This window comes from Ceratotherium simum, chromosome 9 (genome assembly GCF_057802395.1).
Source record: "Ceratotherium simum simum isolate JZ-2026a chromosome 9, ASM5780239v1, whole genome shotgun sequence".
NCBI classification, from domain to species: Eukaryota; Metazoa; Chordata; class Mammalia; order Perissodactyla; family Rhinocerotidae; genus Ceratotherium; species Ceratotherium simum.
This window is the reverse complement of record NC_141908.1, coordinates 3,052,038-3,077,432: the sequence shown is the minus strand read 5'-3', so window position 1 is coordinate 3,077,432 and position 25,395 is coordinate 3,052,038. Positions and strand designations below refer to the sequence as shown.

The 25,395-nt window shown below is 40.8% G+C and overlaps 1 protein-coding gene across 3 annotated transcripts in view; it reads right to left on the bottom strand.

The window, feature by feature from the left end:
* WDR33 (WD repeat domain 33) overlaps positions 1 to 13,913 on the bottom strand; it is a 91,941-nt gene extending 78,028 nt beyond the window's left edge. For 2 of the 3 annotated variants that reach the window (XM_004423935.3, XM_014782517.2), the window contains exon 1: positions 13,758 to 13,913. The gene's annotated coding sequence lies outside the window, so the exon portion shown is untranslated. Of the gene's footprint in view, positions 1 to 13,486; positions 13,574 to 13,757 lie in introns of those variants that run through there. The other variant, XM_087435012.1, reaches the window with a different exon arrangement.
* Between the last annotated feature and the right edge of the window lie 11,482 nt (positions 13,914 to 25,395).

Here is a 25,395-nt window from a genome sequence, read left to right as displayed (position 1 = left end):
AAACTTCAAAAAGTTACTGAAATGAAAAGAAAAGGAGGAGAAGAGAACTATTCTAGGTTATGAGACTGAAGAGACATAACTAACCTTGATGGAATCCTGATTAAAACAAAAAAAAAGTTAAACAAGTGTTGGCAATGGGGGCCAGCCCAGTGGCGTAGTGGTTAAGTTCACACACTCCACTTCAGTGACCCAAGGTTCACAGGTTCAGATCCCGGGCACGGACCTACGCACGGCTCACCAAGCCATGCTACGGCAGGCGTCCCACATAGAAAATCGAGGAAGATAGGCACAGATGTTAGCTCAGCGACAATCTTCCGCAGTAAAAAGAGGAAGACTGGAAAAAATGGGCAGAGGAAATGAACAAAGAAGATACATAGATGGCCAATAGGCACATGAAAAGATGCTCAACATCACTAATCATCAGGGAAATGCAAATCAAAACCACACTAAGATATCATCTTATACCCTTCAGAACTGCTATAATCACCAAGACAAAAAACAGCAAATGCTCGAAAGGCTGTGGAGAAATGGGAACCCTAATTCACTGCTGGTAGGAATGCAAACTGGCACAGCCTCTGTGGAAAACAGCATGGAGATTCCTCAAAAAATTACAAATAGAAATACCTTATGATCCAGCTATCCCACTACTGGGTATCCACTCAACGAACCTGATCAACAATCCAAAGAGTCTTATGCACCCCTATGTTCACTGCAGCATTATTCACTCTAGCCAAAACACGGAAGCAACCCAAGTGTCCCTCGACTGATGAGTAGATAAAGATGATGTGGTATATATATACAACAGAATACTACCCAGCCATAAAAAAAGACAAAATCGTCCCATTTGCAACAACATGAATGGACCTGGAGGGTATTATGTTAAGCAAAATAAGCTAGAAAGAGAAAGACAAACACTGCATGATTTCACTCATAAGTGGAAGATAAACCAACACACGGACAGATAGAACTGCTTGGTGGTTACCAGGGGCAAGGGGGATTGGGGGTGGGCACAAGGGGTGAAGGGATGCATTTATATGGTGACTGAAAAACAATAATGTACAACAAAAATTTCACAATAAAAAAACAGAGGAAGATTGACAATGGATGTTAGCTTAGGGCTAATCTTCCTCACCAAAAAAAAAACAAAAAAAAGTGTGGGCTAGGATGTGGAGGAAAGGGAACTCATGCACTGTTGGTGGGAATGTAAATTGGTGCAGCCACTATGGAAACCAGTATGGAGGCTCCTCAAAAAATTAAAAATAGAACTAACATATGATCCAGGAATTCCACTTCTGGGTATTTATCCAAAGAAAATGAAAACACTAACTCAAAAAAATATATGCACCTCCCTGTTTGCTGCAGTATTACTTACAATAGCCAAGATACGGAAACAACCTGTATCCATCGATGGATGAACAGATGAAGAAAATGTGGTGGAGGGGCCGCCTGGTGGCACAGCGGTTAAGTTTGTGCATTCTGCTTTGGCAGCCCCTGGTCCTGAGTGTGGACCTACTCACCGCTCATCAAGCCATGCTGTGGCAGCGTCCCACACAGAAGAGCTACAAGTCTACAACTATGATACACAACTATGTACTGGGGCTTGGGGAGAAAAGAGAAAAAAGAAAAAAGAGGAAGTTGGCAACAGATGTTAGCTCAGGGTGAATCTTCCTCACCAAAAACAAAAAACAAAAAACCACTGTTGTAGGCAATGATCAATCATCCCAGGAATGTAGATGATAAAATCTGAATTTTAGGAAGATAAATTATCCTATGCAATACAAAGGAGGGATAAGAGGCAAGAGAATAATTTAGTCAACTATAATAATCCAGGTGGAAGGTGAGCATTTTTTCTTACTGAAATCTTTTATTAAAGCTTTCACAATTTTTTATAAGTTTTTTACTAAAATCTGAAATTTGTTTTTTTGAGGAAGATCGGCCCTGAGCTAACATCTGTTGCCCATCTTCCTTTTTCTTTTTTCTCCCCAAGGCCCCAGTACATAGTTGTATATCCTAGCTATAGGTCCTTCTAGTTCTTCTATGTGGGATGCCACCTCAGCACGGCTCATCGCGGCGAGTAGGTCCACACCCAGGATCCGAACCAGGGAACTGCAGGCCACTGAAGCAGAACGTGCGAACTTAACCACTACGCCAACAGGCTGGCCCCTAAAATCTGAAATTTTTACCTATACTGAACACGACTTAATAAACTGCCTTTCAGGATCTACCTTACGTATACAATGTATGCAACAAGCTGCATAACATTTCACTTAGTAAAAATATATCACATGAAAATTGTCAAAAAGGAAAAAATTAGTGATTTTAAATTCCCCTTGTTACTCATGCTGAAGTTACACTCACTGAGAAGCAACATCAGTCAAAAAAGCAAAAACTATGATAATAAAGTGTTGGTTTCATGTGAGAAAAACAACCATATTCATACACTGATACTGCACATACTTTGACCAAAATTCCACTTCCATGAATTTCTCCCTACATATATGCTCACACACATACACAAACACATATGCATAAGGTTATTCAATGAAGCACTGTTTGAAATAAAAGACTGAAAACCATCCATGTCTATTAAGTAGAGGACTAAAGTAAACCATGAAATATCCATACAGTGTATATTATGCAACTATTATAAAGGAGGCAGTTCTGTTTAGGATACCCAAGATATACTGTTAAGTGAAAAAAAACAAAGTACAAAACAGTGTATGGAATACCACTGTATATGTGAAAAGCAACAAAAAAAGGATATATTCACATCTGTAGTAAATACATTTGCTATATATAGCCCAAAACATATCTGGAAGAATTCATGACAAATGATAACAATGATAGCTACTGGATAGATGAAAGGGGATTGGAGGATAGCCGCAGGAAGGAGATAGATCACTGTATATCCTCTTGTACATTTTTCTTTTTTTAACACATGCAGTTAGTATATAAATAAGTGAATTAATGAATGCATAAAAATAAAATAACTTATAAAAATAAAATAACTTATAAAAGTAATGCTACTAACTACAGTGCTATAGACATGGTCAAACACAGAACTGGAAATAGCTACTTCAGGAATAAACCTGATGTAAAAAATATAGCTGGCAATGAGCAGTGCGAGTAGAAAATGTAGATGAAAAGAACTCCCTAATAAAATCAACTACCATCTAAGTACCTGAAACATATGAAGTAGGCACTAGGCTACACACTTGGGTGTGGGGGGAGGGTGTGTGGGGGTGTGTGTGTGTGTAAAATCGACCAAGAGATCTGGAGGGGGTGTGTGTGTGTGTGTGTGTGTGTGTGTGTGTAAAATCTACCAAGAGATCTTCTGCCAAATCCCATAATTATCTGGCAGTTTTAAAGGCTGAAAATCATTAGGTTACTAAAATAAAAACATACCAAAGTCCCAGTGTAATCAATTTTGAACAAAGATAGATATGACCACTTCAGGACCACAAAATAATATGATCACTTAATTCCTGATGGCAGATTTTCTTATTTTAGACTTTTCTAGCTATGCAACTGTTATAATTTTAGCTCTCTCCAATTACAATGAACCAAAAAGCCCTTCCAAGTTATACTGTCCAATGTTTTGGGCTTTTTTTGTAAAGGTGGAGAAAAGAACACTAAACTGATATTCAGGTGACCTGGATTCTGCCACTAACTGTGACTATTAACAAATTTAATCTCCCTAATCTTGTTTTCTTATCTTCAAATTAAAGAGTCTAGATTTGATGACCTTTAGAATTAAAATAATTCTATAATTTGAAGATTACACAGGGAGCAGGTGAGAATTTTCTAAAGTTCCTTTCAGCTCATTTTTAAACCTGGCTTAACAACTACACTGAAGGTAAAAGCATTTAACAGAATACAAAAAGACAATCATTCCCAAAGGAAAAATTCTAAAGAGATGGTCCTGAATATTTCAAATTTGTCAACAGTAAGATGAAATGACAAGCTTAAGGTTTTGAGTGCCTCTTGATTTTGGAACAGTAGTTCTCGGTTTCTAGTTCTATTACTCACATTGGCCTAGAAGCGTAACTAGTACCCCAGTATTTGGTATTTATGGTGTCTTTAATTACCTTATGACACATACTGTCTTAGTTTGCTATTTCCCTCCAAACAAGTCAGTCTGGATTTCAAAAGTACAGTGGTTATTAAGAATACAATAAACTAAGAGTTAACCAAATAACTAAAAAAGAAGTTAAAAAAAAATTTCACCAATGAAACATGTCCATTATTTTTGATTGAACCTCTCCTTTATAAAATAAAGGTTCGGTACAGTTAAGTAAAATTGTTTTTATTACAGCCAAAACTAAAGCTTATAGATTTCTTTTCTTTTTTTTTTTCTTTTTTTTGTGAGGGAGATCAGCCCTGAGCTAACACCCATGCTAATCCTCCTCTTTTTGCTGAGGAAGACCTGCTCTGAGCTAACATCTATTGCCCATCCTCCTCCTTTTATTTCTTCCCCAAAACCCCAGTAGATAGTTGTATGTCATAGTTGCACAAAGCTTATAGATTTCTAACCACAAAGTCAAACTCACTATAGATTTCTAGCCAAAAAAGTCAAACGCATATTCATATTTGCACCCATGGACAACAATCTACATTCTTGGTTGGGAAAATCAATTGCTTGACCAATTGCTAATTGCATTAAGTACACCAAATATATATATTTGTGACCTTCTTAAGATATGACACCAAAAGCACAGTCAGCAAAAGAAAAAATGGATAAACTGGACATCATCAAAATTAGAAACTTTTGGGGCCGGCCCCATGGCCTACTGGTTAAGTTTGGTGCGCTCCGCTTCGGCAGCCCGGGTTCAGTTCCTGGACGCAGACCTACACCACTCGTCAGCAGCCATGCTGTGGCAGTGACCCACATACAAAATAGAGGGAGACCGGCAGAGATGTTAGCTCAGGGTGAATCTTCCTCAGCAAAAAAAGGAAGGAAGGAAGGAAGGGAGGCAGGGAGGGAGGGAGGGAGGCAGGGAGGGAGGGAGGGAGGGAGGAAGGAAGGAACTTTTGTGCTTCAGTAATACCAACAAGAAAATGAAAAGACAATCCACAGAATGAAAAAATTTCTGCAAATCATACATCTGATAAGGGACTTGCATTTAGAATATACAAAGAACTCAACACTCAATAAAAAGACAATCTGAATAGATATTTCTCTAAAGAAGATATACAAATGGCCAAGGAAAATGCAAATCAAAACCACAATGAGATAACACTTCACACCCACTAGGGTGGCTATAATCAACAAGAGGGACAATAACAAGTGCTGGTGAGGATGTGGAGAAACTGGAACCCTCATACACGGCTGGTAGGAATCTAAATTAGTGCAGCCTTTTGGGAAAACAGTTTGGAATTTCCTAAATTCTAAACATAGAATTATCATAATACCCAGCAATTCCACTGCTAGGTATATTCCCCAGAGAACCAAAAGCATTATGTCCACACAAAAACTTGTAGGTGAATGTTCATAGCAGCATTATTCATAATAACCAAATAGTGAAAACAACCCAAACATTTTACCTACTAGATTATCAGCTTATTATAAAAGAATATAATTCAAGAAAAGCCAGATGGAAGGCAACGTATGTGGGAAGGGCAACGTATGTGGGAAGGGGCTCAGAGCTTCCATGTTTTCTGAGCCCACCACTCTCCCCCAAATCTTCACAAGGTCACTAACGTGGAAGCTCTCCGAACCTCATCCTTTTGCGTTTTTATGAGGCTTCATTACCTGGGCATGACTGATTAAATCACTGGCCATTAGCAATTGAGTTGACAACCTCCAGCCTCTCTCCTCTCCCTGAGGTTGAGGGTGTGGGGCTGAAAGTTCTAACCCTCTAATCACCTGGTTGGTTTCCCTGGCAAGCCCCCATCACAATAAGTGCTTTCCAAAAATCACCTTATTAATATAAATTCAGGTTTGGCTGAAAGGGGTTTGTTATGAGTATCAAGACATCTTTATCACTCTAATCACTTAGGAAATTCTAAGGGTTTTAAGAGCTCCGTGGCAGAAACTGGATGAAGACCAAATATATATTTCTTATTATAAATCACATTATCAAAGGGTGGGGGCTCTGAATTGATATGGAATGATTTCTATATATTGTACAGTAGGAAAAAAACAAGGGTCGCACACACAAATGGGGCTACATCAAACTTAAAAACTTTTATGCAGCAAAGGACACAATTAACATAGTGAAAAGGCAACCTACAGAATGGGAGAAAATATTTGCAAATCATATATCTGAAAGGGGTTAATATCCAGAATATATAAAGAACTCCTACAACTCAACAAAAATATCAAATAACTCAACTAAAATTTGGGCAAAGGACTTGAACAGACATTTCTCCGAAAATGCTATACAAATGGCCAAAAGCATATGAAAAGATGCTCACCATCATTAATCATCAGAGAAGTGCAAACTGAAACTACAATGAAGTATCTATCACCTCACAACCATTACAGGGGCTACTATCAAAAACCAGGAAGTAACAAGTGTTGGTGAGGAAGTGGAAAAATTGGAATCCTTTTCCACTGTTACTAGGATTGTAAAATGGTACAACCACTATGGAAAACAGGATGGAGGTTCCTCAAAAAATTAAACAGAGAACTACCATATGATCCAGCAATCCTACTTCTGAGTATATATCCGTAAGAATTGAAATCAGGGTCTTGAAGAGATATTTGCACACCCATGTTCATAGCAGTACTATTCACAATAGCAAAGTGGTGGAAGAAACCAAATATCCATCCAGTGATTAATGGATTAACAAAATGTGGTATATACATACAATGGAATATTATTCAGCTGTAAAAAAGAAAGAAATCCTGTCACATGCTACAACTTGGATGAACCTTAAGGACATTATGCTAAGTGAAATAAGCCAGTCACAAAAAGACAAATACTGCATCATTCCAATCACATGAGGTATCTAAAGTAGTCAAACTCAGAGAAACATAAAGTAGAATGGTGACTGCCAGGGGACGGGGGGAGGGTAAAATAGGGAGTCGGTGTTCAATGGTATAGAGTTTCAGTTTTGCAAGATGAAAAAAGTTCTCAGATCTGTGGTACAACACCACACATATACTTAACAGTGCTGAACTGTACACTTAAAAACGGTTAAGATAGTAAATTTTTTTACCACAATAAAAAAAGCAAGAGTATGTCAACTATACTTCAATAAAAAGTAAATAAATAAAAGACAAAGACCACAAGTTTTTACAGTATACCACTTTTGTAGGAAAGGGAAAATAAGAATACATACACACATACACACACACATACATTGGGTGAGCGAGAACGGGAGTGGAGAGCTTAGAGAGAGAAGCAAGACAAATACTCTTTCACTATAGCATTAAATTTTAAATATGTAAATATTTAACATATTAAAAATTAAATCAAGAAAAAAGCACACTCTAATAATGAACACAAACAAAAGTCAAACTTGATCATTAAAACAATCAAACAAACAGAAAAAAAGTGTTATTTCAAGTACCTTTTTTTTTTTTTTGGTGAAGAAGATTGGCCCTGAGCTAACATCTGTCGCCAATCCTCCTCTTTTTGCTTGAGGAAGATTGTCCCTGAGCTAACATCCGTGCCAATCCTCCTCTATTTCTGTATATGGGATGCCACCACAGCACGGCCTGATGAGCGGTATGTAGGTCCACACCTGGGATCCAAACCCGTGAACCCCAGGCTGCCAAAGCAGAGGGCGTGAACCTAACCACTATACTACTGGGCTGGTCCTGGCCTATACTCTTAAAAAAATGTCAGTCATAAAAGAAAAAAAGGCCAAAGAACTGGTCCCAATTAAAGATTATAGTGGGCCAGCTCCAGTAGCCTAGTGGTTAAGTTCAGCAGCCCAGTCTGGTTCCCAGGCATGGACCTACACCACTCATCTGTCAGCAGCCATGCTGTGGTGGTGGCTCACATACAAAAAGAGGAAGATTGGCAACAGATGTTAGCTCAGGGTGAGTTTTCCTCAGCAAAAAAAATAAAAAAATAAAGACTATAGAGACATGACAATTAAATACAATGTTCTATTTTAGATTGGATCCTGGATTACAGAAAAAAAAAATTCTAACAAGGATGTTATTAGTGCAACTGGAGAAATCTGAATATGAAATTTGAATGTAATATTGTGGGTATTTAAGAGAAGGGTGGTGTTAGGGGAAAAGGTGCATGATGTCTATGAATGACTCTAGATGGTTCAGAAAAAACAGGATGGGAGAAAGGAAGGGATGAGGGAAGAAGGGATAAAGCAAATGTGACAAAAATGTTAACAACTGGTGAACAGCGATGAAAAAGTATATGGGAGTTCTTTGTACATTATTCCAACTCTTCTCTAAGTCTGTATTTATTTCAAAACTTAAGAGTTTAGGGGCCGACCTAGTGGCACAAGCAGTTAAGCGCGCGCTCAGCTTCCGCGGCCTGGGGTTCGAGGAAGCGGATCCCGGGCATGAACCGATGCACCGCTTGTCACGCCATACTGTGGTGGCGTCCCATATAAAGTAGGGGAAGATGGGCACAGATGTTAGCCCAGGGCCAGTCTTCCTCAGGCAAAAAAAAAAGAGGAGGATAGGCATCGGATGTTAGCTCAGGGCTGATCTCCCTCACAAAAAAAAACAAAAAAACAACCAACTTGAGAGTTTAAAACATGAAAGGGGGGAAGCACTTTTTTACAGAAAACAGCTAGTAAATGTAAACAGAGTTAGAAAACTCTCAATGAAATAAATGACTAGGCCAACAATCACCAACCATTAGGTGAAAGGAGAGAAGAAATTTCTTCTTTCAAAGAAGAAATTTGGTGGACACCACACAAACCAAGTAAACTTAGCATTGTAAACAATGGGGCAAACTAACATCTGGCAGTCCCCACTGCCTTATTAATGGATCACCACTACAAGAAGGAGAACCAGACATTCTGTCCTTCCTGATGCAATGCAATGTAAATTACATATCATCACCTATGAAGTATTTTTGCCAAACATATTTGACCCAAATTTAATCAAACCTCTCTAAATCTTTCTTCCAATTTATAGGAAATAAAAGGAATAGAGAAACAAGTCAAATGACATTTTAAGCATTCAATCAGAAAATTACAAATGTGGAACATTCTTCTTTTTTGTGTGTGAGGAAGATCAGCCCTGAGCTAACATCCATGCCAATCCTCCTCTTTTTTTTTTTTTGCAGAGGAAGACTGGCCCTGGGCTAACATCTGTACCCATCTTCCTCCACTTTATATGGGACGCCGCCACAGAATCGCTTGACAAGGAGGTGCATAGGTGCACGCCCGGGATCCGAACCTGGGCGTGCACACTTAACCGCTACGCCATGGGGCTGGCCCCTGGAACATTCTTTAAAAAGTCGACGCCAGAGACTTAATACTAATTGCCTTAGGCATAATAATGGTATTGTGTTTTTATATGGTCTAAGCTGGAGCCTAGTTTGAAATAAAAATGTATAAAGTGTAAGAAAATGGCATTATTTTAAAGAGATGCACCCTGAGGTATTTAGTGGACACAAACAGCATGATATCTGCAATTTAATTTTAACTGGTTGTCAAGAGGGGAGGTATATAGAGAACCAAAGCAAATCAGTTAAACGTCAGTAACAGACAAATCTAAATGGAAGGTAATGGGTGTTCACTGAATTATTCTTTCAACTTTTCCGGAGTTTGCAATTTCTCGTAACAAATAAAGACGGGAAAAAAGTTACCAGAAGATCCCACATACAAAAAAAGAGAAATGGCTCCTTAAAAGTATCTTACTAAGTGGAACAATAAATAGAGCAGGTGCCTATAACAAACTCAGCCAAAGGCACAGTTTTGCATTTATCATCCCACCCAAGGACCTGCTCAAAATGGGTAAGGCATAGTGTCAGGTTCTACAGGACACAAAGTAACAGAAGGCAGTCACACAGACCCTAACTTAACTGGAGAGACTAGATATAAATAAATGAAAAGTCATTGAAGACCTCATTAATGGAATGAGATGTAGCTGGATTTTGAGGAATAGACAGGGTATGAAAAGCAGTGAGGCAAGGAGGTCATAAGTAAAGGGCCAAGGAGCAGAAATAAACCAGGTCTGCATGAAATACGGATCCCGGTACAGCCACGAGGATAATTTTTGTAGAAAATACATTCATTCCTCAATGTTTATAATGTCTAGGTTTTCTGAATACAAAAATATAAGGCACTGCAGCATCTGCCTTCAAAGAGCTGACAAAGTAGTGGAGAAAAAAGATACACAATCAAAATACATTAAGGAGGGCCGGCCCTGTGGCTTGGTGGTTAAGTGCGCGCGCTGCGATGCTGGTGGCCTGGGTTCGGATCCCGGGTGCGCATCGAGGCACCACTTCTCCGTCCATCCTGAGGCCGAGTCCCACATACAGCAACTAGAAGGATGTGCAGCTATGACATACAACTATCTACTGGGGCTTTGGGGGGAAAAAATAAAATAAATAAAATCTTCAAAATACATTAAGGAGAGATATATACAAAATGCTTTAATAACACAGAGAAAGGAGTAATAATTTAGGAGAAATAATTTACCAGAGGAATGAGACTGTCAGTAAGTTTTACAACGAAGATATTTGAGTAATCTTTAAAAACTGAAAATGGGGGTGTGGGAGCGGGCAAAATGGGTGAAGGATGTCAGAAAGTACAAACTTCCAGTTACAGAATAAATAAGCCGTGGGGATGTAATGTACAGCATGGTGACTATAGTTAATAATACTGTACAGCATATTTGAAAGTTGCTAAGAGAGTAGACCTTAAAAGTTCTCATCACGGGGCCGGACCCATGGCTTAGCGGTTAAGTGCGCGCGCTCTGCTGCTGGCGGTGCTGGTTCGGATCCCGGGCGCGCACCGAGGCACCGCTTGTCAGGCCATGCTGTGGCAGCATCCCACATAAAATGGAGGAAGATCCCCACAGATGTTAGCCCAGGGCTAGGCTTCCTCAGCAAAAAGAGGAGATTGGCATGGATGTTAGTTCAGCGCTGATCTTCCTCACAAAAAAAAAAAAAAAAGTTCTCATCACAAGAAAAAAAACCTTTGTAACTATGTATCATAACAGATGTTAACTAGACTTACTGTGGTGATCATTTTGCAGTTAGTGTGATTATCCAATCATTATGTTGTACACCTGAAACTAATATGTTATATATCAATTATACCTCAACAAAAAGAAGCACGAAAATGACTTCACCAATAAATTCAAGTCACAGAAAGACAAATGCCAAAATTTACTGAATGCTTACTATGTATCAGACACTTTCTTTCACCTTTGAGCTAAGTATTATAATTAACATTGTTATATAAAAGGCAACTGAAGTTCAGAGAGTTTTATTAACTGATCCAACATAAAAAAGCTAGCTGGCAGTGAGCCTGGCATTCAAACCTAGATCTGTCTGATGAAACCCATGCCCTTTCCAATACTACTCAGCTCTGGGAATTCATAAGCACTCAAATTATGAATATAAGGCACAACACAAACATTACTAAGTCAGTCACTCCACCATAAAAAACTAAAATGTTCAAGGCCAGAAAAGATGAGAGTAATGTGGGTAAGATTTTCCAATATTCTTATGAGCTTCTGGGTCTATGACTAGTGTAAATCCTTTACAATGGGGAGAGAAATGTTACCAATGAGAAAGTGTGTTCAAGTAGAAAAGTTTTGAACCTATATCACTGCCAAAGACAAAAGACAAAATACTTTTAAGTATTAAAACTATTGTCAAGCGACTTATTGTCACACAACATATTATAGCAACAGAGAAACTTTCACCATTCCAAAAAAAACAAAATTAACATCTCTTACAAACAAGCCAAAGTTTAAACACAAACAAAATCCAGGAACAATGGCAGAAAACTAGGACAATCTGGAATCTTAAACAACACATCTGGAAATGCTTCAACAAGAACTGGTAAGTATATGAGATTTAATTAAATATACTTTGATAATGAAGATTTCTAATCTGCAGGCTCCAACTAATTAATACTACTTTATCTAAAAACACTTATAAAATTCTTAATTTTTTGCTAAGCAACCTTAAAAGTATTACATAAATACATTCAAAGGTGAAAAACTTTCACTAATATCTTTGTCAGAATATTTGTTGTAGTTATAAAGCTCTACTGTACCCTTACTTTCTCATTCTGATATGAAAGTTCCAACTTCGGCAATAATCAAATAACATGTTTTTCCCAAAGTAATGTGAAAGTATATGAACTTATTACTTAACAAAGAGAGCTCTGAATAAGCACCCTAAGTGGTCAGTAAGTGTAACTAAAGCCTTAGGTCAAGATAAAACTGTGATGGCAAAATCTGTCCTTTTATTATCTCTCACCAACCAAAGAATGCAAGTTAAGCCATCAACTGCATAGATAAGGATTTATTTTTTTCTAAAGCATTATGATGTAAGGCCCACTTTACCAAAATTCTTCCCACGAGTACAAAAAGATAACATTTTTCTGTAAATTTCTAGAAAATAGGCTACATACGGAACTTCAAGCCTCAGCACAAACTCAAATCAATACCGTATTTTACCTTCTTCTAGGCAAGGACACCAATTAAAAAGTGCAAAAGTATCTTATGGTAGTAAAAGATGGGTGTCAAATGCCATTAAGATTAGGAAAAGAAAAATGTCACCAAGGGAACGATTAACATGTTTCCTTTTAACTAACAGTCTCTAAAAGTTTTGTTTGAATTAAAGAGATCTACCACTGCATCACGTTCACAGGCAAAATATACCGCGTGCACTACATCTCCAGAGCGTACTTAAAAGTGAACTCGGCGCTCCCAAGAGGTATTATTCCTTTTAAAATAGGCTTTTTGTTCATATTCTTATGTCTTCCAAAGTTCCTGAACAGTTAACTTAATTTCATCTGTGTAGAAATTACTTCAAAACATTGACGGGCTTTCTACACGTAACTCATACTTCTCTTGATTTGATTTAAACGGATCCAATTACGGAATTCCCTATCCACCCGCCTCCTCCTTTCTTCTGAAGGGCCACTAACCACAAGGGTTACAACCAAGTATCAACATTTATTTTCTTTTCTTAAAAAAAAAAAAAAGAATGCTTTCTAAGATCCTAAATTATCTAGCAGCCGAAAGGCAAAATCGGAGATGTGGAGGGAGTTAGTAAAGGGACACTTGTAAGGAGCATGATCTAAAGCAAACAACATAGGAATGTAACTATTCCAAAGGAGCAAGGTCTTTTGCCTGTCAAGCCGCGGATTTATTTCTATTACAAATACCGATTCGAAGCCACGATAATATCGAGGCTAACTAAACCTTCAGCAGTCTTACAGGTTTCGCATTAACTTCCCGTGACCCCCTCAACCAACCACTCAAAGCCACACTCCATTCAACTCTCGGCCCAACCTCTTCCACTCCCGCCCCAAATCTCAGTGTAACGCGCTTCCCTCCTCCAAACTTCACGTCTTATCCGTGACCTACCCTACTATGTCTTCTTGTCGCCACAGGTCCCCAGTCAGGGCCTTAGTCCTACTATGCCCTCCTTTCCTGGTCTGTCTCAGGCCTCCAGCCCCCTCCCCTAAGGCTCGAACCTGCCTCAAAGAGCCCTCACGACGTCGATCCCCTCCGCTCTTCTAACCTGTCCCCAGGCGCCCCTCCAGGCCCCCAAAGCACGCAACGGCCAAACTTGAAAATGGCGGAGAGTGCCGCCGCCTGCTGCAGGCGAGCGGTCCCGTGCCGCCGCCGCACTCACCCTTTGGCGCTGAGCAGAGCTCCTAATGAATGACGAGCGAAGCGTTCGTCTTCACTGGCGGGAATGTCTCTCCTGTCGGGCCTCCTCCCTCCACCCCTCTCAATCCCTCTCCTCCAAAGGAACAGCCGCCATCTTCCTCTACGAGCCACCGAGCGCACGCCCTTGCGTCATCACGCATTAGCGTACTGTACTACGTCACGCGCACCGTGGCCGCCAGGCTGCGTCGGCCTCAATCTGCGCATGTGCATAGGTGAGAGGCGGGGGCCGGCCAGATGCCCACGCGGCTTAGCTAGGCGCTTCCTTTGTTCCCGCGGAGAGGTGGTTGGTGCTGCTTGGGAGGGACGGTGGGGCGAGTGCGTTCCTCCGTACTGACTTTCTTCACGTTGTGAACTAACGTTGATGCTCTCAAAAACACCTCGTTTTCCAAAATTTGAATAAGAAATTTGTTTCGGGGGCGGTGTGGCAGTTACCAATAGGTTATGTGGCCAAGGCCACCGAGGCTCAAATTGTGGGCCAGGACTTGACCGTGCTGTCTCTTTACTCATCCGTGAGATGGGGCTCCCGCCTGAGAATATTTTGAGAATTTAAAGGAAAGCAGCTAGCAGAGTCGAGCACGCAGTTTACTCATTACCCGATGCAATTAAAGGTTATCTCCTTTTCTCACTTAGAGTCAAGAGACCAAGTTATAAAAGTTGAGCCCTGTGGTACAACCACTTTGGGAAACCGTTTCACAGTGTGTGCTAAGGTTAAAGTACATCCTCACTGTGCGACCCAGCGATTTCACTCCAAGAGGAATGAGTGCTCGCAGCCAACAAAGGCTTGTGCAAGAGTGTTCGTAGCAGCTGTATTAGTAATAACCAAACTCAGGTAACCCAAACGTCCGTCAGTAGTTATATGGGTGAGGGGTGTCATACAATGAACTACACAGCAACAGAAAATAATTACTGATAAGTGCAACAACCTGGTTGAATATCAAAGATATTGTTAAACCAAGCACAAAAGAGGCCACTGCATGATTCCATTTACCTGAAGTTCAGCATACACTTCAAAACAAGCAACTTGTCTTCTAACTTTTGGAAAGTAATTTGACAATATGAATCAAGACTTCAAAATATTTATTGCTTTTGACACTAATCCCTCTTTTTTGTGTGTGAGGAAGACTAGCCCTGAGCTAACATCTGTTACTAGCCCTGAGCTAACATCTGTTGCCAACCTTCCTCTTTTTGCTGAGGAAGATCTGCCCTAGGTTAACATCCATGCCCATCTTCCTCTACCTTATTTGGGATGCCGCCACAGGATGGCTTGACAAGCAGTGCATCGGTCCACACCCAGGATCTGAACCTGTGAACCCCAGGCCACCGAAGCGGAGCCCACTAACTTAACAGCTACGCCCCTGGGCTGGCCCAAATCTCTCTTAAGGATAGTCTCAGAAATGTGAAAAAGATTTGTGTACAAACCTTTCATTGAGATATTATTGATGATGGCAAAAAAATGGAAGCAACTTAAATGTCCAACAGCAGAGAATGGTTAAATAATGGCACATCCATACAACAGAATATTATGCAGACGTTATCTATACAAAGTTTTTATGATGACATCAGAAATGCTTATAATCCGGCCGGCCTGGTGGCGTAGCGGTTAAGTGCGCGCGTTCCCCTGCTGGCGGCCCAGGTTCGGATCCCGGGCATGCACTGATGCACGGCTTGGTAGCCATGCTGTGGCAGCGTCCCATATAAAGTGGAGGAAGATGGGCATGGGTGTTAGCCCAGGGCCAGTCTTCCTCAGCAAAAAGAGGAGGATTGGCACGGATGTTAGCTCAGGGCTGATTGTCCTCACAAAAAAAAAAAAAAATGCTTATAATCTAATTTTAGTGGAACACAAATATGAACAACTGTAAATATGTATATGTAATGAGAAATCATTAAGGAAATAAAATGGTGAGATTAAGGATGACCATTTTTTTCAAATACATATGTTTTGCTTTTGTAATCACTGAGGGGAAAGCGGTGCATTTTTTTAAAGCAGCAACAGGTTACTGACGTTGTTAAAATTATTATTAAATGCATCTCCATTTGTTACCAATTACAATATACAATTTCCTTTCGATTGCTTAACATCACACATCACTTGGGGATTCTTTCTCTTTCCATTTTTCCATTTGTTGGACTAGACTTGGAAGCCACTGGGTATTATTAATAAATATCAGAACCCCACACCTCCCCAGATGTCAAGAGTTTAGTCTTCATTCCCTCAATTCCAGGGAGGCAGGGATTATCATAAACTTGGAAGCAACAAGCAAAGATTTGGGAAAGCAAGAATTTTACTCTAGGCTAGTGTTAAAAAGCAAAATTCAACTGAGCAAATTTTAAAGATCTTATTGGCTTTCTTCAGTGATTCATGAATGGGACAGCATTCAATCTAGCAGATATAAAGGAGCTCTGAGGAGCTATACAAAATGAAAGATTTTTATAGGCAGAAGCAGAAACAAGGAAATTATACTAGACTAAAAGTGGATTGGTTAAGGCAAAGTGACCTTCCTTTAGGGGATGGCAGATTCCCTAAATAGTGCTGATTAGGCGATTCCTGATTGGCTAGTTTAAGATTCCCTTTCTGGGAGAGCCAAAACTAAATTGTCTCAGTTTGGTGACGTGGAGCTTAGCATAGGTGACTCCATTTGGGACCTGTTGTCTTGTTTTTAACACTAGGATGTGTGTGTGTGTGTGTGTGTGTGTGTGTGTGTACGTATCCCCTAAAAGAATATGGCGGAAGTGGGAGTGGAGGAGCAGAGATGGGTGGCATGGGAGAACCCATAACTCAGTCTACAAGCCACTTATTCATGCAACAAATAATTACTCTCCTCTATTTCCTCTAACTTCTGGGCATAGAATAAACCAGATCTCAAAGAGTTCCTTGCAGTACAAGAGACAGACAATTCCAGTTCCACATGATATGATAAGTGTAGGGTAGGATGGCAGGAACCCTGAAGGAAAGCCAGGATGGAAGGCAGGATTCTCATGGGCCACATTTGGGAATGGGGTCAGGAAGGTGACCCTAAGGAATCCACCCTTAAGTTGGGTTCTAAAGGTAAGGTAGAAAGAAAAGTGACAAGCAAGTGGTCCATTTCTAGATATTATAGCAACAAGTGGTAGGGAAGGCATTCAAGCATATTAAAATGTCCTGATCCTTGAAAATCCTTAAAATATGCTGAATTGGAGGGTCAATCTAATCATAGCCAAAAGCTATTCACACCTCTAATATCATGGGTCCTGCAAGGAAAATTGTTTCTTAAATTGATTAGGAGATATACTACAAGTATGCAAACAGCCATATTCTATATTCTATAGAATTCTGTACAAGTGATCCACTGTGTTCAAAAAAAACATATTATTAAAAAATAGATGGGGCCAGCCCAGTGGCATAGTGGTTAAATTCGCACACTCTGCCTCAGAGGCCTGGGGTTCACGGGTTCAGGTCCCGGGTGTGGACCTACACACTGCTTATCAAGCCATGCTGTGGCAGGCATCCCACGTATAAAGTAGAGGAAGATGGGCACGGATGTTAGCACACAAAAAAAGAGGCATGGAACTGTTATAGATTAACTGTTATAGATTAGAGATGTAAGAGACATATCAGCCAAATGCAATACGTAGCCCTTGTTTGGATCTTGAGATGTAAAAGATATATCAGCCAAATGCAATGCATAGCACTTGTTTGGAAGGAAGGAAGGAAGGAAAAGAAAGAGAATTTTTGTGAAAATGGGGACATTTGAACATAGACTGGGTGGATATTAGATGGCATTAAAGAATTGTTCCATTTTTTACATGTAACAATGATATTTTGATTAAATTTTTAAAATCTTTTTCTGTTAGTTACGTGCTGAAGTATTTGTAGGTTAAATGATATGATGTCTGGTATTTGCTTTAAAAGATTCCAGCCAAGGGGCCTGCCCAGTGGCACAAGTGGTTAAGTGCGCGTGCTCTGCTGTGGCAGCCCGGAGTTCACCAGTTTGGATCCCAGGCGCGCACCGATGCACCGCTTGGCAAGCCATGCTGTGGTGGCGTCCCATATAAAGTAGAGGAAGACGGGCATGGATGTTAGCCCAGGGCCAGTCTTCCTCAGCAAAAAGAGGAGGATTGGCAGATGTTAGCTCAGGGCCGATCTTCCTCACAAAAAAAAAAAAAAAAAGATTCCAGCCAAGAAAATCAGCAGAAATGGTTAGTAAGGACATCCAGAAAGACTCTCCTCCATAAAAGCAGCAAAACACTGGTGGAAATTTGTCATAATCAATCTTTTCAGTTTTTCAGAACTTGAGAAATTAACTAAGGGTTTTCAACAATCTGAGAAATGCTTATTCAAGAAAAAAATGGCTTGGGGCCAGTCCAGTGGCATAGTGGTTAAGTTCCGTGCACTCCGCTTCAGTGGCCTGGGGTTCACAGGTTCGGACTCTGGGCTCAGACCTACACCACTCATCAAGCCATGCTGAGGTGGCATCCCACATACAAAACAGAGGAAGATCGGCACAGATGTTAGCTCAGGGCCACTGTTCCTCAAGCAAAAAGAGGAAGATTGGGAACAGAGGTTAGCTCAGGGCCAAACTTCCTCACTAAAAAAAAAAAAGAAAAGAAAGAAAAAAATGGCTGAATCTCCTTAAGGGGAAAGGGAAAGAAGAGGGAGACAGACGACACAAATTGGCTAGGTGATAGATAAATGAGAATTCCTTATGCTATTTTATTTTTGTGCATATTTTAAATTTTTTTAAATAAAAGGTTGAATAATTGCCTCTTTAATTTGGGGGGGAATAAGTTATACATGCAAATGGCACAAAATTCAAGTTACAAAAGAGAAAACAGTGAAAAGATAGTTGCTCTCTCATCCCATCATCTCTTTGGAGGCAGCCACTCTTACCAGTTTCTTGTGTGTCCTCCCAAAGACACACATATGACAATATTGTATACATGTACTTTTTTTCCTACATGAGTAGGATAACCATACAAACTTTCCTTATCTTGCTTCCCTTGTGGCAGTATATCTTGGCACTTCGTCTCAGTTTGAATACAGACATATCTTTAGTCTTTTAACAGCTTCTCGGTTTTCTGTTGTATGGTTGAACAGTGATTTATCCAACGATCCTCTACTGATGACACTTAGGTTACTTTTAATCTTTTGCTAATAGACATAATGCTGCAATCAGCATCCTTGTCTGTTCTTTATACGTCTAAATACAGCTCCATAGGGCCGGCCCCGTGGCTTAGCGGTTAAGTGCGTGCGCTCCGCTGCCGGCGGCCCGGGTTCGGATCCCGGGTGCGCACCGAGGCACCACTCCTCCAGCCATGCTGAGGCCGCGTCCCACATACAGCAACTAGAAGGATGCGCAGCTATGACAGACAACTATGTACTGGGGCTTTGGGGGAAAAATAAATAAATAAAATCTTTAAAAAAAAAAAAAAAAATACAGCTCCATATATCACCTCCCATTGGATTAAAGTAGACTCTTTCTAGGGATCCCGTTCCTGATGGCTCTAGATCATGCAGAATTCTCCCTACTTTTGAGAGACAGAGAAAGCAAGCCTGCTCAACCCAGCAACAACAAATCAGAAACATAACAAAGCAACTGAAATGTCTGAATTAAAGACCAAAGAAGACAGTGCATATAATTTCTTTAAAAATACAGTTTTGAAGCTTTGAGAAAACAAAAATTCAAGTTAGAATACTTCATACGCTACTACAGGCTTGAGCTTCAAAGCGTGCTGGGGGGGAAAAAGAACACTAGACCCATGTCAATAGGCCTGAGTCAGAGTTCCTAGTTCTGCCACCTGGTGAACCTATGTCGGCCTCCATTGCTCCTTTGCAATGCCTGTTAGAGAATTTTAGGAGCTCATGGCAAATTTAGTTCCCAGCCCAGGGTTTGCCATTTGCTTTAGGCATATGCAAATGCCACTATTAAAGCTTCATCCCTAGGGCCGACCCCGTGGCTTAGCGGTTAAGTGCGCGCAGCCCGGGATCGGATCCCCGGCACGCACCAACGCACCTCTTCTCCGGCCATGCTGAGGTCGCGTCCCACATACAGCAACTAGAGGGATGTGCATCTATGACATACAACTATCTACTGGGGCTTTGGGGGAAAAAATAAAGAAATAAAAATTTAAAAAAATAAAAAAATAAAAATAAATTTGGTATATTTCTACAATTGTGCAATTTGTGGATGACAATTGGAAAAATAATTAAAAAAAAAAAGCTTCATCCCGTTTGCATCCTGAATATTTTTCTTTCTTTTTTTTTTAAAGATTTTATTTATTTATTTTTCCCCCCCCAAAGCCCCAGTAGATAGTTGTATGTCATAGCTGCACATCCTTCTAGGTGCTGTATGTGGGACGCGGCCTCAGCATGGCCAGAGAAGCGGTGCGTTGGTGCGCGCCCGGGATCCGAACCCGGGCCGCCAGCAGCGGAGCGCACGCACTTAACCACTAAGCCACGGGGCCGGCCCCCCTGAATATTTTCCTATCACCAGGAATCCCATTAGTCATATAGTCTTGGGTTCAGATCTTTCCTGGAGTTTACGTCTTACCTCTGTAACTTACTGGCTGTTTAATACTGATTTTTCTGAGTTTCAGTCTCTTCCTTGGTAATGTCAACAAATAAGAGACATAAATTGCGAGAGAAGCAAAAAGTTTATTTGGGGTTTCAAGAATTGCAATTCAGGGAGCACAGATTCAGGTCAAAACCCAAATAGTGTCCCGCTAGGGAGTAAAAGTCAGGGGCTTTTAAAAGCAAAGAAGGGAGGTTTATTACAGAGAATTTTATTTGGAGTTGAAGGCAGAGAGCTAGTCTTGGCTAAACATTACTGACTATAGATTCCATCTTCAGAAAGTCCACAATGCTCAGTCTTCAAGATCAGGATGTCCATTCTCCTGCTGACGTCTCAAACAATAATTGTTTGTAAAACAATTGCCATTTTGGCCCAGTCCAAAGATTTGGTCCAGTCCAACATTGAAGACAGCAAGGCAGTTTCTTTGGACAGGCAGCTCCGACTCCATTTTAAAATGGCTCCACTACAGTCAATTTTGACAATAAAATGGCATAACATAGCTCAGTCTTCAAAATAAATTGCAAATCTGACCACATCTCATCTCCACTGCTCTCATTCTAGTCCAGACATAGGCAGACTGTGCCTGCAGTCTAGTTAAGAATAGCTCTACAGAAGCCAGACTTAAAAGACTACATACCGTACAATTTCAGTTTTGTGATATTCTGTAAAAGGTAGACCTGTAAGGACAGGAAATAGATCACTGGTTGCCAGGAAGTAAAGGTGGGGATAGGGAATTGATGGCAAAAGAGCTTGAGGGAACTTTTTTTCTTTTTTTTTTCCCTCCCCAAAGCCCCATTGCATAGTTGTATAGATCTAGTTGTAAGTCCTTCTAGTTCTTCTGTATGAGCCGCCACCACAGCATGGCAACTGACAGACGGGTCGTGTGGTTCCGTGACTGGGAAACGAACCCAAGCCACTGAAGCAGAATGGGCCGAACTTAACCACTAGGCCATGGGCCGGCCCCCTGCTTCCTTTTTTCGTCTCAGTTTCCCCTACCACCGAACCCCAATCCATTTTCTACACTGCAGCCAGAATGACCTGTTTAAAACGAAAATCAGATCTTACTTCTCCGTTACTTAAAACCTCCAAACAGCTTCCCAATGTGCAGAGTATAAAATCTAAACCCCTTGCTCCGTAATCCAGGTCTGTTTATGTCGGCAATCTCAGCTCCCGCTAGTTTCTCCCAGACTTACGCAGCTCCGGCCACTCCAGCTTGTTTTCTCTGCACACGTACTCTTAGTCTCACCCTTGCCTTTGCACTTAGCATCCTCTCTCCTGATCTGGAGCTCTTTTTTTCCCCCTAGATTTTCCTATCCTTGGCAACTTAAATAGCATCTCCTCCAAGAGCCATCCCTAAGTACCATATCTAATACAGCACATATTCCCAGGCTAATCTACTTAGTTGTGTGTGTCTTTTTTCTGTCTCTCCCCACTAGAATGTAGGCTCCAGGAGAGCTGGAACCTTGTTATCTTGCTCTCCTTTTTAAATCCCTATCTATTTGGTAGGTACGCAATAAAATGTGTTGAAGAAATGAATGATCAGATATTGAGAAATTTATAAGAGCATTAGAGAGCATAAAGCATAAAAGCCTATCTTAAGAGTTTTTTAAAAATTCCCCAAGCGTTGTGGTGGTTTCAATAAGATATATAAAACATGTAACAGTGCCTGGCCACAAACACCTGGGCTCAAGGGCTGTCTGCCCTTGCTCCTTCTGTATTTCAAATGCAAATAAACCTGAGAGTTACAAGTCCTGCCTGTGTATGTGTGTGAGAGAGAGAAAGAAAGAGAGGAGAGATTCAGGTGGGAAGTACCACAGGGCCACACCAGTTACTAAAATATTGAAATACTTCCATAAGGAACCTCTGACCACCCCTGCCCTCCCCAGGACTTCACCATGATCGGGCAATTAGAGGGTTAATGCCTGACCACACTAAGGTGAATGGCCCCTAGGTTGCTAAATATTTTGAAAACCACTCCTGCTCACTGAGAATTAGAAACTGGCAGAAGTGTTTCTGAAAAGGTGAGTTCTGACTAGACCCTGAAAAGAATAACAGTTTTGCCAAGAGCTGCCTCTGTGCAGTCTTATATAAGGAGGCAAGCTATTATTATTATTATTATTTAAACCAGTCCATTTTTATCCACCAAGAACAGGACATATTGATAATGTTTTTTTACTTCACAGAGGCATATTACTGAAATGCAAATAGAGATGTTGAAAGCTCTTCAGAATGAAGAGCTGTGGTTTCCCCAGCTGTGAATTTGCTGTAAAAGGGAAGTATGTGACTAGGAAGGACAACAGCAGGTTGGCACCATAAGAGAAGGTGTTGACACTATGCTGAAGCTTTCTTAGGAGCTCCAGGTATAGCTGAGGCTGGTTGCTCCTGTCTATCCAGGGGAGCCCAGGCCTAGCAGGGGTCAGCAGGTGTGAGCAACCAGAGTTCCCACGTCTACAAGGGGAAGGAGAGGTGGGCATTTGGCACTTTCCTGTCCAAACTGAAGGAAACTGACTTGGGTGAGAAGGCAAATTCAGTTCTCAAATATCCCTTTAGAAAGTACAAATGTTTACCTCTTTTTGTCTGTTTATTCAAGTGTCTAACTTTTACTTTAAGTTAAATCAAAATGTTGTTTTATATATATTTTTTCCAGCTTTATTGAGATATAATTGACATTTAACATTGAATTAGTTTAAGGTGTACAACATAATGATTTGATATATGTATATATAGGGAAATGATTATCAAAATAAGTTTAGTTAACATCCATCACCTCAGTTACAATTTTTTTTCCAGTGATGAGAACTTCTAAGATCTCTTAGCAACTTTCAAATATACAACACAATATCGTTAACCACAGTCACCATGCTGTACATTACATCCCTGTGACTTATTTATGTTATAACTGGAACTTTGTACATTTTGACCCCCTTCGCCCATTTCACCCATCCCCCACCCCCACTCCCCACCTCTGGCAGCCACCACTTTGTTCTCTGTTTCTATGAGTTTGATTTTTTAAGATTCCACATACAAGTGAGATCATATGGTATTTGTCTTTCTCTGTCTGACTTATTTCACTTAGCATAATACCCTCAAGGGCCACCCAAATCAAAATATTTTGGTTGTAAACCATTTAGTTCCTGAAAAAAGTACACCCATGAACAAGTGACCATAATGTACCATACCAATTCTCTACTGGAAAAAGAGTGAGAATCAGCTCTGGACATAGAGCTTTTTCTGTATTCAAGATATTTGGTATACAAATTAGTTTTCAGCAATTATTACTAGGTCAGAGTATGAACATTTTAACGGTACTTGATCCATTTTGGGGGATGCTTTTGTGTATATAACCTGCCAGGATCTTCTTCCCTCATCTGGGAACACCACCTCCACCTGCTTGCTCCCTCCAAGCGTGTGGTTCCTTGGGCAGCCGCAATGTTTTTATAGATCCCATCTCTACAACCGCCTCCAGAGGCAGGCACCAGACACAAATCAGATTATTCAAAGTCCTTCCCTGGGATTTCTGAATCTGGGTCCAAAGAGAGCCTGAACCAATCCCCCCCAGGTAGCAGGAGGTCAACATAATGAAACTCAGGAACAGTTAGAAGCCTCTTCTTTGCTATATGGAAGAAGGTGGGCAGTAATGAGAGGGTAAAGTTAATGTAAGGAGACAAATAGAGACTAAGAAGACACATGGCATTTGAGTGCCTGGTTTCAATTGTTCCTGTATCCCTGCTCTTCCTAAGGTTTGGAAGTTCAATTTTCTTTCAATGAATTCATTACCCTTTTAATAAGTCCTCCTTTTTGTACTTTTGTTGGGCTTCTAGCACTTGTAATAGATTCATATAGATAGTCCTAGGGCTTTCCAGACAATCTGACTACATTTCCCCTGTTTGTTCAACCTCCCACTCTCCAAAATGACTATTTCATACCTTCTCTTCTCTCAAACATCACTTTCGGTAATGACCTGTTTATTGCAACAGCACTGTCGAGATTATGAAACATTCTGTACTAAAGCTTGGAGACACACATATTTGATAGAATGAACACACATTCTGCAGATGAAAGACAGGCCCACTAGACACAAGGGATATCTGTAGCTAAATGAACTTAGTGACACTTGTCTTCACAGGACCAGACCTACTAGCCTATATGCATGCCCTATGTGTCCACGTTCTCTGCCTTCTCTCCTATTAAAACAGATAAACTGTCTCTGCTCTTATCCTACTTCTCCACTTAGCCACTGGACCCCATTTCTTCTCTCCTCTTTGTGGGCTTTGCTTCTGCAGTTATCCTCCATCCCCTATCGTAAATTTCTCAGCCTTCTGGGTCATTCCCATCAACAGATGAACATGCACAAGTATCTTCCATCTCAGAAAGATCCTCTCGGGCCGGCTCCGTGGCTTAGCGGTTAAGGGCACGTGCTCCACTACTGGCGGCCTGGGTTCAGATCCCAGGCGCGCACCGACGACCGCTTCTCCGGCCATGCTGAGGCCGCATCCCACGTACAGCAACTAGAAGTATGTGCAACTATGACATACAACTATCTAGCTTTGGGGAGGGGGGGGAAAGGAGGAGGACTGGCAATAGATGTTAGCTCAGAGCCGGTCTTCCCCAGCAAAAAAAAGAGGAGGATTAGCATGGATGTTAGCTCAGGGCTGATCTTCCTCACAAAAAAAAAAAAAAAAAAGAAAGCCTCTCTTGACCTCCCACATCCCCTGCCAGCTACCTCTCCATAGCTGTTCCCCTTCATACAGTCTCCTACAACCCTTCCCTATAGAGCTACACACTGACCTCCAGGCCCACTATCCTTTTCTGTTTCTCCCAAGCTCATTCCCACCTTAGGGCCATTACACTTTGTATTCTCTCTGCCCCGCAGTTTCTTCCCCCAGACTTCATAGGGCTGTCTCTCATTCATCATTCAGACCTCCTCGGAGAAGCCTGTGACCAACCCACCTAAAGAAGTCCTTCCAGTCACTCAATTGTTACCTGTTTTCTTTTCTTCATGCATTCAGCACTATTGGAAATTATCTTGTTTGTTTACTTATCTCCCCTTAT